At 49.4% G+C, this 11,496-nt stretch overlaps 1 protein-coding gene across 4 annotated transcripts in view; it reads left to right on the forward strand.

Moving 5' to 3' along the window:
• Positions 1–11,496, forward strand: part of LOC123102744 (fructose-bisphosphate aldolase-lysine N-methyltransferase, chloroplastic) — a 36,669-nt gene that overhangs the window by 17,612 nt on the left and 7,561 nt on the right. The gene's annotated exons all lie outside the window — the stretch shown is intronic.

Below are 11,496 nucleotides of genomic sequence, written 5' to 3' on the forward strand. Positions count from 1 at the left end.
TTCTACTCTCCCATCTCCTCTTTTGAAGGGTAGTCTTGGTCATTTATAAAGGACCCCTAGTGATGTAGGGCGGAACCCTAATGGCTGATCTTTCACGATTTGGAGGGGAATTCCCGAAGAACACGATGAACACAAGAGAGGAAAACACTCAAATCAACAAGATCCAATCACACATGTGCTAAATCCACATACACAAAGGGGAGATACAAGATCCAAAGTCAACAAGGAAGGATACATGGTAACTAGTTCATCCCAATCTGTGAGGGAAAGGTCTTGAATCCACTAGGGGGATCTTCCCTCATGAGGGGTCTTGAATCCACTAGGGGGATCTTCCCTCAAGAGGGGTCTTGAATCCACTTGGGGGATCTTTTCCTTAGGAGGTCTCGGTCTCCAAAGGAGTGGGGGATAAGTGGATGAGCAAAGCTCTATCTCTAATGAGCTATCACATTGCTAACCCTAGATGGAGAGGGGAGAGGTCTATATATATTGTTAGTACAAGTTGGGGCGAGTTGGAGGGATACATGGGCCTTTGGCCTATTCACTGCGTGCAGACTGGGGTCGGATGTCCGGGCTGGCGGGAGCGTATTCCTGTTGCTCTCTGTACAGGAGGGGTCGGATGTCCGAGGCTGTCGGGCCAGATGTTCGATGATTGTAGGTGCTCTTCGGCTGTGCTGTTGCTGTGGTTGACATCTCCACGGGCTGGATGTCCGGGGCCTATAGCCTTTCTCCGGTTCCTCTCGTCATGCTCATTCGTCCATGTAGGACTTGTCCATCATCACGAGCATCTCCCATCTCCGGGAGAGTATTCTTGGTACCTAAGCACGCATAGCATTCTGTGTTTAGGTAGTAGCTATGTCTCATGTGGATCATACGGAATATCACTAAGGAGAGATGTCACCTCGGTCTCTAGAGCTCTTGCACGTGCTTGTGTCATCGGTCCACTTGGCACTTGGGGAGACGTAGGTAGGTCCATGGGGATGACCGTAGGATGCTCTGCATCATCCCGTCCGGAAAGATCCGACCTCGGATCGAAAACCTCATCACCATGGTAGGGAGAGAGATCCTTGACGTTGAAGACGTCGCTCACGTTGTACTTGTCTCGTGGTATGTCGATCTTGTAGGCATTATCGTTGTAGCATGCGATCACCTTGAAGGGTCCGTTGGCTGAGGTAGTAGCTTGGACTTGCGCTCGTTGGGGAAGCGGTCCTTGTGAAGGTGTTGCCACACAAGATCTCTAATGTTGAATATCATGGGTTGCTTGTTGATGCTGAGCTTGGTCGCGAGGCGGTGGACTTGGCGCTCGATTGCTTGTCTTACATCTTTATGCACCTTTTTGAGATAGCTCGCTTGTGCACTCGCGTCCATGTTGATGCGCTCTTGTAGAGGTAGCGGTAGAATGTTCAATGGGGACAATGGATTGAATCCATAGACGACCTCGAAGGGGGACTTGCCGGTAGTAGAGTGTCTTGCTCCATTGTAGGCGTACTCGGCGATGGGTAAACACTCCTCCCACTCCTTGATGTTTTTTGATCAACACGCGGAGGAGAGACGACAGCGTTCGGTTGGTGACCTCTGTTTGGCCGTCGGTTTGTGGATGGTTGCCGAAGAGAAGAGTAGCTTGATTCCGAGCTTGGCGCATAGGGTCTTCCAAAAGTAGCTAAGGAACTTGACATCGTGGTCGACATAGTAGTCTTGGGCACTCCATGTAGGCGCAAGATTTCCCTACAAAAGAGATTTGCAACATGTGAAGCATCGTCTATCTTGTTACATGGAATAAAGTGTGCCATCTTATAGAAACGGTCCACAACAACAAATACCGAATCTTTTCCATTTGAGTTCTAGGCAAACCAAGCACAAAGTCCATACTAATATCTTCCCATGGGTGATATAGAATAGGAAGTGGCATATAGAGACCATGGTATTGAGCTTTAGACTTAGCTTTGCGACATGTAGAGCATCAGTTGGTGTAGCGTGAGACGTCATGAAACATCTTGGGCCAAAAGTAGTTCTTGGAGAGCGTAGGAATGTCTTGTCGCGTCCAAAGTGTCCCATGAGTCCTCCACCGTGAGCCTCTTGCAAAAGCAACAAACGAAGAGAAGACTCGGGGATACAAAGCTTGTTAGCTCTCATTAGATAATCATCCTTTATATAATATGGCTCCCAAGTGTTATGCGTTAGACATTTTGCATAAGGAATGGCAAATGAAACATCATGCGCATACAAGTCTTTTATGTGCCCAAATTCTATGACATTCAATTCAAGTTGAGTTACAAGCATGCACTTGCGGGAAAGAGCGTCCGCCACAACATTTTTCTTACCTTTGATATACTTGATGACATAAGGAAATGACTCAATGAACTCACTCCATTTGGCATGTCGCTTATTCAATTTTGTTTGACCTTTAAGGTATTTAAGTGTCTCATGATCCGTATGGATGACAAATTCACGAGGACGAAGATAATGCTCCCACACATGCAAGACTCTCACTAAAGCTATAACTCTTTGTCATAAATGGGATAGTTAAGTTGCGCTCCGGAAAGTCTCTTGCTAAAGCTATTGGGTGCTTCTCTTGCATCAACACACCTCCTATGCCATTACCACTAGCGTCGCAATGCACTTCGAAAGCTTTATCAAAATTGGGCAATGCAAGCAATGGAGCATGTGTAAGCAAATTCTTAAGCTCATGAAATGCGGTATCTTGGGATGGTCCCCAAACAAATGATGCATTCTTCTTACTCAATGCGTGTAATGGTGATGCAATAGTGCTAAAGTCCTTAACGAATCTATGATAAAAACTGGCTAGACCAAGGAAGCTACACACTTGTTGCAAGTTGGTTGGTTGTGGCCAAGTTTTAATAGCTTCAATTTTAGCTTCATCTACATGAACACCCTTAGAAGACACAACAAAACCCAAGAAAACAAGCTTGTCAACACCGAAAGTGCATTTCTCCATATTAGCATAAAGTCGCTCGTTTCTAAGAGTTTGCAAAACGACCCTAAGATGGGTTGACATGATCTTTTAGAGATAAACTAAACACAAGTATATCATCAAAGTAGACCACAACAAATATGCCAATGTATTTGCGAAGAACATCATGCATCACACGCATGAAAGTGCTAGGTGCTTCGGATAAGCCCATAGGCATTACTAACCACTCATACAAGCCAAACTTGGTTTTGAAAGTGGTTTTCCATTCATCACCCTCTTGAATGCGAATTTGGTAATAGCCACTTTTAAGATCAATTTCTGAGAAAATGGTGGCTCGGTAAGCTCATGTAGCATATTGTAAGGCGTGGAATGGGATGCTTATAGCGAATGGTGATAGCGTTGATGGGACAACAATCAGAACACATGTGAAAAGTTCATCCCTCTTAGGCACAAGAATAACCGGAACGACACAAGGACTTAAGCTCTCACGTACATGCCCATTGTCAATGAGATGTTGTACTTGCCTTTGTATTTCTTCAGGGTTGACGTGATATGGTGCCTTATTCGGTAGGGGTGCGCCAGGGACGAGGTCGATGCTATGTTCGATGCGACGAAATGGAGGTAGTCTGGGTGGTAGTCTTCGGGATCATTGCTTCCGGAGAACTTAGGCATGGTGAACTTGAGCCTGTCGTGGCATTGTTCTTCAATGCGTGCGGGTCTATTGTGATGGCGCTCTTGCCTTGGTTGAGGGTCTTCGACCGCTTGTTCCTCGTGCTCCGCTTGATTAGCTTGACATTGAGGTCGTGGGATTCTTGCACAATTTCTCATTTCTTGGCGCTCCTCGAGGTGTGTGGCTTCTTCTTGTCACTCTCGTCGAATGGCCTCTTCTTGTTTTTGGTTGCGTGCGCTGACGGCTTGGGTTGCTTCATTTAGAGCACGTTGGGTTTCAAGGGCTTGTTTGTCACGGCGTTGTTGCTCTTGTCGAAGGGCGTCGCCATCTTGGTTTACTTGGCGTATTGGAGCTTGCTCTTGGTCCATCGCGGCTTGTTCTTGTCGACGTTGTTGTTCGCGCTCTTGAAGGTGGCCTTGCAAACCATTACCATGGAATGGTTTTTATGATTCTTGACGATCCTCATGAACTTGATGATGAGGCGAACGAGGTCTTGAGTGACTTGAATCCGAAGATGTATCCGAAGAGTGTCGACTTGACTTGCGCCGTCTTGATTATGTTGATGACGTTGTCGAGGAACGATTGATCAACAAGGCTCGGAAGTCGTCCATTTGTGTTGCCAATTTGGCGTCGAGCTCTTCCATGTGGTTGGAAAGCTTGTTGTCGAGATAGTCTCTTGTTCGTCCTTTGAATTGTCGCATGTTGGTGGTGAGTTGATCGATGCGATCGCTTAATGCTTCATTCTCTTGGTGCAAAGCTCTATGCGCGCCGAATGATGAAGCTGTGTACCTAGGGTAGGGTCATGGACCTGTCCAAACTGACCTACCCAAGGATATCTCCAGAAGAAATCATCTTTCAATCTACTTGAAGGCGTCTCACTCGACAGACTTGAAGATACTTGACCAAGAAGCAATCACTCGACCAAGACCAAGCCACTCGACGGTCAGGTGGCCTAAAGGCACTCCGCATGCTAACGGTCGGTTATTAAGTAGCTTTTATGGTCATCATAGCACTTTATTACTAGCGTTACCAGTAACGCCCTGCCTTAATGTACATTGAACCCTTTGTATCGTCGGCCGGCTGGGGTCTTGGCGCACTCTATATAAGCCACCTCCCTCCTCCGAAACATGGGTTCGCATGCCTGTAATTCACACACCCATAATCCAGTCGACCGCCTCCCGGCTCCGAGACGTAGGGCTATTACTTCCTCCGAGAAGGGCCTGAACTGGTAAATCTTGCGTTCCTACAACTCCTCTATAGCTAAGGTCTTGCCTCTTCATACTTAGTCCCCTACATCACTGTCAGACTTAGAACCACGACAGTTGGCGCCTACCGTGGGGCAGGTGTTTTAGCGTTTTGTTGGAGGAGTTGCGATCTTTTTCGACCCGAATCATCATGGTTTTCGGCGGAGTTTCGGTGGAGGGCCGCGAGATCCGTCTCGGCACGCTCACGTTCATCGCCGACGACTCCGCGTGGCTTCAGGAGGCTCCGCTCGACGTGGACGCACTCCCTGTCCGCGGGGCAACTTACTTTAGCGCGTGCGCGCAAGCGCTCTGGTCGGTCGAGACTCCAGCGGTGGGTGAGACACGCGGTGGCACGCCAGTCGGCCACCCCCTCAAGTCGCGGCGATCGAGCCCGATGAATCCCTCTACGACCTGTTCGACCTGTCGACCGGCTCCGCAGAGACCGCATCCGAGTGCAACAGCAGCGATCCGGCGGCGGAGGTTCTGATGGTCGATGGACCTCCCAGTCCTCCCGATTTTCCCCGCACAGACGGAGGCGCGGGTGGAGGCGACCCGTCGCGTCCTCATGAGGAATATCTTCCCGAGCCTCTCACGTCGCTGTAGAGAGAACTTCGCCGCCGGAACATGGATGCATTACACACTCCTATCATTGGAGAAACCCCCGAGGCTCGCGCCTTGGAGGACGCGCGCTTGGCAAACTTGGCCGAGCGCACTCGACTAGAGAACCTCCAGCGAGCACTCGACGAGCGTGCACGACAACGGGTTCCCGAATCCAGTCGACGTCAGCTCTTCCCGCCCCCGCAGGTATATTGAACTCCGATTCAGAATTTAGCAGCTGCAGCCCGCATAGCAGAGTCGATTCAGCTTTCCCAGTCGGAGGCTGGCAGAGGCTTGCTGTAGATCAGAGCGTTGCTCCGGGCAGCAGGAGACCAGAATTCCGCTGTTTCTCAGTCGCGGAACAGGATTCACAGTAGATCCGTTGCCGCAGACACAGTCCAGTCGGCTCATAACCCAAGATCGCCCCCGAGGCGTGAAGGACATGGGGACCGGCATAATCAGCATGGTAACCATGAGCAATATGATCACCGATTCGATCGTGATGATCGACGTCGAGTGTCCACCCCTCCCCCGAGGAGCGGGTCGTATGCGCCTCAACAACGGGATGTTAGGCGCCCTCGTAGTGTTGGGCAAAGGATTCCAGTCGACTCCAGGGAGCCAGGCTTCGATACGAGATCCATTCTCGTTCAAGGTTTGGTTGACAGGAACAGAGCTCACCGGGAAGGACATGACAGAGATGCTCCTACCAGCAGCAGAGCACATGTTTCGGGGCCAGAGTGCTTTAGTAGGGCCATCAGGGCCGCTGTGATTCCTCCCAACTTCAGGTTGGCGACTGGAGTCAGCAAGTTCACTGGCGAGTCCAAACCCGATACTTGGCTTGAAGACTACCGAGTGGCTGTCCAGATTGGCGGCGACAATGATGAGGTGGCCATGAAGCACCTGCCTCTCATGTTGGAGGGCTCGGCCAGAGCGTGGTTGAACCAGTTAGCACCCAGCAGCATTTACACTTGGGAAGATCTTGCCCGAGTGTTTGTCACCACATTTGAAGGAACATGCAAACGACCGGCAGGGTTGACGGAACTGCGGTCCTGCGTGCAGAAGCCGAATGAAACCTTGAGGGATTACATCCAGAGATGGATCACGTTGCATCACACGGTAGAGAATGTACCTGACCACTAGGCAGTCTGTGCCTTAAAAGAAGGCGTCAAGTACAGAGAACTGAATCTGAAATTCGGTCGAACCGGAGATATGTCTCTGAACCGAATGATGGAGATTGCCATCAAGTACGCTAATGGAGAAGATGAAGATCGACTCCGGAGTGGCAAGCTGAAGTCAGTCGTCCAAGAAACCGGAGGAAACTCCAATCGGAAACAGAAGCGGAAAGCCGAGCCAGCTGCTCCTGGGGAAGCTTTGGCTGTGACTCAAGGAAAGTTTAAGGGGAAACTCAAAGGACCTTGGAACCTCAAGAAAGTTAAAGACTAGGACGGAAATGACGTGTTGGATTTTTCGTGCCTCGTCCACATCAAGAAAGATGAAGAGGGTAATTTTATTTACCCAATACACACCACTCGACAGTGTCGATTCTTGATCCAGCAGTTCCAGGGCAAGCAGCCCAAAGATAAAGAAAAGGAGTCAGACAGAGTTGAGGACAAAGAAGATAGCGACGATGGATACCCCCAAGTCAATTCCACCCTAATGATTTTTGCTGATGTTGAGAGCAAAAGTCGACTGAAAGTCATCAACCGAGAGGTGAATATGGTTGCTCCGACAACACCAAGTTATTTGAAATGGTCTCAGACTGCCATCACGTTCGACCAGTCCGATCACCCAACGCATATTGCCACCCCTGAGGTGAATATGGCAAGCTCTGGTGGTCGACCCAGTGGTTGAAGGCACTCGACTGACCAAAGTCTTGATGGATGGTGGCAATGGTTTGAACATATTATATGCTGAGACGTTAAAAGGGATGGGCATTCCGATGTCCAGACTCAGTGCTAGCAACATGAGTTTCCATGGAGTCATTCCTAGGAAGAAGGCTGAATCACTCGGCCAGATTGTTCTTGATGTGGTTTTCGGTGATTCCAAGAATTACCGCAAAGAAAAGTTGACATTTGAAGTTGTAGACTTCCAGAGTGTCTACCACGCTATTTTGGGCAGGCCGGCTTATGCACGCTTCATGGCCCGACCATGTTATGTGTATCTCAAATTGAAGATGCCTGGCCCCAAAGGTGTGATCATTATTACGGGCAATCGGGAAAGCGGAAGAATGTTTTTAGAAAGGTTCGAAGATTGCTGATACTCAGATGGCAGTGGTGGAGTTGCAGGAATACCAGAAGACTGCAGACCCGAGTGATTTGTTGCGAGCCAAGAAGCCCGCCACAGAATCGGCTTTTCAGTCGACTGGCAATACGAAGACAGCTCACATCCACCCGACCGATCCCGGCGCTGCTCCGACTCATATCTCGACAACACTCGACTCCAAATAGGAAGAAATGCTCATTCAGTTCCTCCGTGAGAACTGGGACATTTTCGCATGGAAGCCTTCTGACATGCCAGGTGTTCCCAGGGAGCTGGCTGAGCATCGCCTGAGAGTCGACTCAAAAGTAAAACCTGTCAAGGAACATCTCCGGCGGTCCGCCGTCCAGAAGAGAAAGGCCATTGGCGAGGAGGTGGCTCGGCTCTTAGCAGCGGAGTTCATCCGAGAAATTTACCACTCCGAGTGGCTCGCCAATGTTGTTATGGTCCCCAAGAAGGACAAGTCACTTCGTATGTGCATTGACTTTAAACATATCAATCCGGCCTGCCCGAAAGATCATTTTCCTCTCCCCTGCATCGATCAGATAGTCGACTCAACTGCGGGATGTGAGCGATTGTCTTTTTTAGACGCCTATTTCGGGTACCATCAGATCCGTCTGTACGGACCTGACGAGATCAAAACAGCTTTCATCACTCCATTCGGGTGCTTCTGTTTGTTACCATGCCATTCGGCCTCAAGAATGCCGGGGCCACATTCATGAGGATGATTCAGAAGTGTTTGCTCACTCAAATCAGTCGGAATGTGGAGGCGTATATGGATGATATTGTGGTCAAGTCACAGAAGGGTTCCGACCTGCTGACTGACCTTGCTGAAACCTTTGCCAACCTCAGGAGGTATGATATCAAGCTTAATCCATCAAAGTGCACATTCGGAGTTCCTGGCGGAAAATTACTCGGTTTTCTCGTTTTCGAACGGGGAATCGACGCCAATCCAGAAAAAGTCGGCACTATACTCCGAATGAAAAGTCCTGTGCGAGTGCATGATGTCCAGAAGCTTACTGGTTGCTTGGCCGCTTTAAGTCGATTCATATCTCGTCTCGGTGAAAAGGCATTGCCCCTTTACCGATTGATGAAGAAGTCCGGCAAGTTCGAGTGGACTCCTGAAGCTGATGCAGCGTTTGCAGAGCTCAAAGCTCTGCTCTCCACCCAGCCGGTGCTTGCTGCCCCAATCAGTAAAGAGCCTTTGCTGCTTTACATTGCAGCCACAGGACAAGTCGTCAGTACGGTACTTATGGTCGAGCGGAAAGAAGGAAAAGCCTTCAAAGTTCAGCGCCCAGTATATTATATTTCTGAAGTTTTGACCCCGTCGAATCAAAGATATCCTCATTATCAGAAGCTTGTATACGGGATTTATATGACCATAAAGAAAGTTGCTCATTACTTCTCTGATCATTCCATTACAGTCGTTAGTGACGCTCCATTGTCAGAGATCCTGCATAACAGGGATGCAACCGGTCGAGTGGCAAAATGGGCGATTGAACTCCTTCCTCTAGATATCAAGTTTGAGGCAAAGAAAGCTATTAAGTCCCAGGCAATCGCAGATTTCGTCGTCGAGTGGATTGAACAGTAGCTGCCGCCTCAGGTTCACTCGGAGCATTGGACCATGTTCTTCGACGGTTCCAAGATGCTGAATGGTTCCGGTGCCGGAGTAGTGTTGGTCTCCCCCAGAGGAGATAAACTCAGTTATGTTCTTCAAATCCACTTTGATTCCTCCAACAACGAGGCAGAATACGAAGCACTTTTGTATGGGTTGCGCACGGCCATTTCACTCGGCGTCCGTCGCCTCATGGTCTATGGCGACTCAGATTTAGTGGTTAATCAGGTGATGAAAGAATGGGACGTCAGAAGTCCAGCCATGACTGGTTATTGTAATGCAGTGAGAAAGCTGGAGAAAAAATTTGAGGGGTTAGAGCTTCACCATATACCCCGACTGAAAAATCAAGCAGCTGATGATCTGGCAAAAATAGGTTCCAAACGAGAAGCCATCCCCAGCAATGTGTTTTTGGAACACATTCACATACCATCAGTTCAGGAGGATCCCTTCAGTGAAGAGGCCCCGCAGCCAAAAAGCGTCATGGATCCGACTGAAGTTGAAATTCCAGCTGTAGTCGACCTGATCATGGAAGTCTTGGTCATCACTCCCGACTGGACAGTAACGTACATAGCATACATCCTAAGGAAAGAGTTCCCACAGGACGAAGAAGAGGTTCGACAGATCGTCCGACGATCCAAGGCCTTTACAGTCATAAAAGGACAGTTATATAAAGAAAGCGCGACTGGAGTCAGTCAGAGGTGTATTACACCAGAAGAAGGTCGGATGATCCTTGATGATGTCCACTCGGGGACCTGTGGTCACCATGCGTCCTCTCGGACCATTGTGGCTAAAGCATACCGAGCGGGATTCTACTGGCCAAGAGCCAATGAAATGGCAAAAGAGATAGTCGACAAATGTGAAGGATGTCAGTATTACTCCAATATGTCGCACAAGCCCGCGTCAGCCCTGAAAACCATTCCACTCGTCTGGCCCTTCGCTGTTTGGGGGCTGGACATGGTTGGACCACTGAGAACAGGCAGGAGCGGCTTCACTCATGTGCTAGTAGCAGTCGACAAGTTCACCAAATGGATTGAAGCCAAGCCTATCAAGAATCTTGACGCTTGCACTGCTATCAGTTTTGTCAGAGGGTTGATATTTAGATATGGAGTTCCGCACAACATCATCACTGACAATGGGTCAAACTTCAATTCTGACAAATTCAGGGCCTTTTGCGCCTCTCAGGGCACCCGAGTCGACTATGCTTCGGTCGCTCACCCCCAGTCGAATGGGCAAGCAGAAAGGGCAAACGGCCTAATTCTCAAAGGACTGAAACCCCGGTTGATGCGCGATCTGAAGCACGCAGCAGGTGCATGGGTCGACGAGCTTCCATCAGTCCTTTGGGGATTGAGGACAACCCCAAACCGATCGACCGGAAGAACCCCATTCTTTCTGGTCTACGGAGCCGAGGCAGTCTTGCCGAGTGACCTGCTTCACAACGCTCCCCGAGTCGAGCTCTACTCTGAAGATGAAGCAGAACAAACCCGGCAGGACGCAGTCGACCTCCTGGAAGAAGAAAGAGAAATGGCCATGATCCGATCGACCGTCTACCAACAAGACTTGCGTCAATTCCATGCCAGAAATGTGAAGGGTCGAGCCTTCCAAGAGGGAGACTTAGTCCTCCGAGTGGATCATCAGAAACCACACAAACTCGCCCCTACTTGGGAAGGCCCCTTCATAGTCACCAGAGTCCTTCGTAATGGAGCATACCACCTCTACAATGTCGATCGCCAGATTGATGAGCCGCGAGCCTGGAATGCGGAGCTTCTCCGCCCCTTTTATACTTGAATCCTCACTCGGATGAGATGTAATAAGAAAAAACTCCTGTAGTTTATTTTTCAAAGACAAGAGCGTTATAATTTTCCCAGTGATTGTTATTGTTTTCTGTTTGCGAATGAAATCCCCTAGTGGGTGGCTTAGCTGCGAATCCGTTTCGCCTAAGTTTGAAAAAATCCTACCGAGTGGAGAGCAGTCCTCCCACTCGGGGGCTTAGCTGCAGTCCAGTACTCGCCTAAGTTCTCTCACTTGAGGACCTAGCTGCAGTCCAGTACTCGCCTAAGTTCTCTCACTTGAGGACCTAGCTGCAGTCAGGTACTCGCCTAAGTTTGAAAAAATCCTACCGAGTGGAGAGCAGTCCTCCCACTCGGGGGCTTAGCTGCAGTCCAGTACTCGCCTAAGTTCTCTCACT

This window comes from Triticum aestivum, chromosome 5A, assembly GCF_018294505.1.
Source record: "Triticum aestivum cultivar Chinese Spring chromosome 5A, IWGSC CS RefSeq v2.1, whole genome shotgun sequence".
Lineage (NCBI taxonomy): Eukaryota > Viridiplantae > Streptophyta > Magnoliopsida > Poales > Poaceae > Triticum > Triticum aestivum.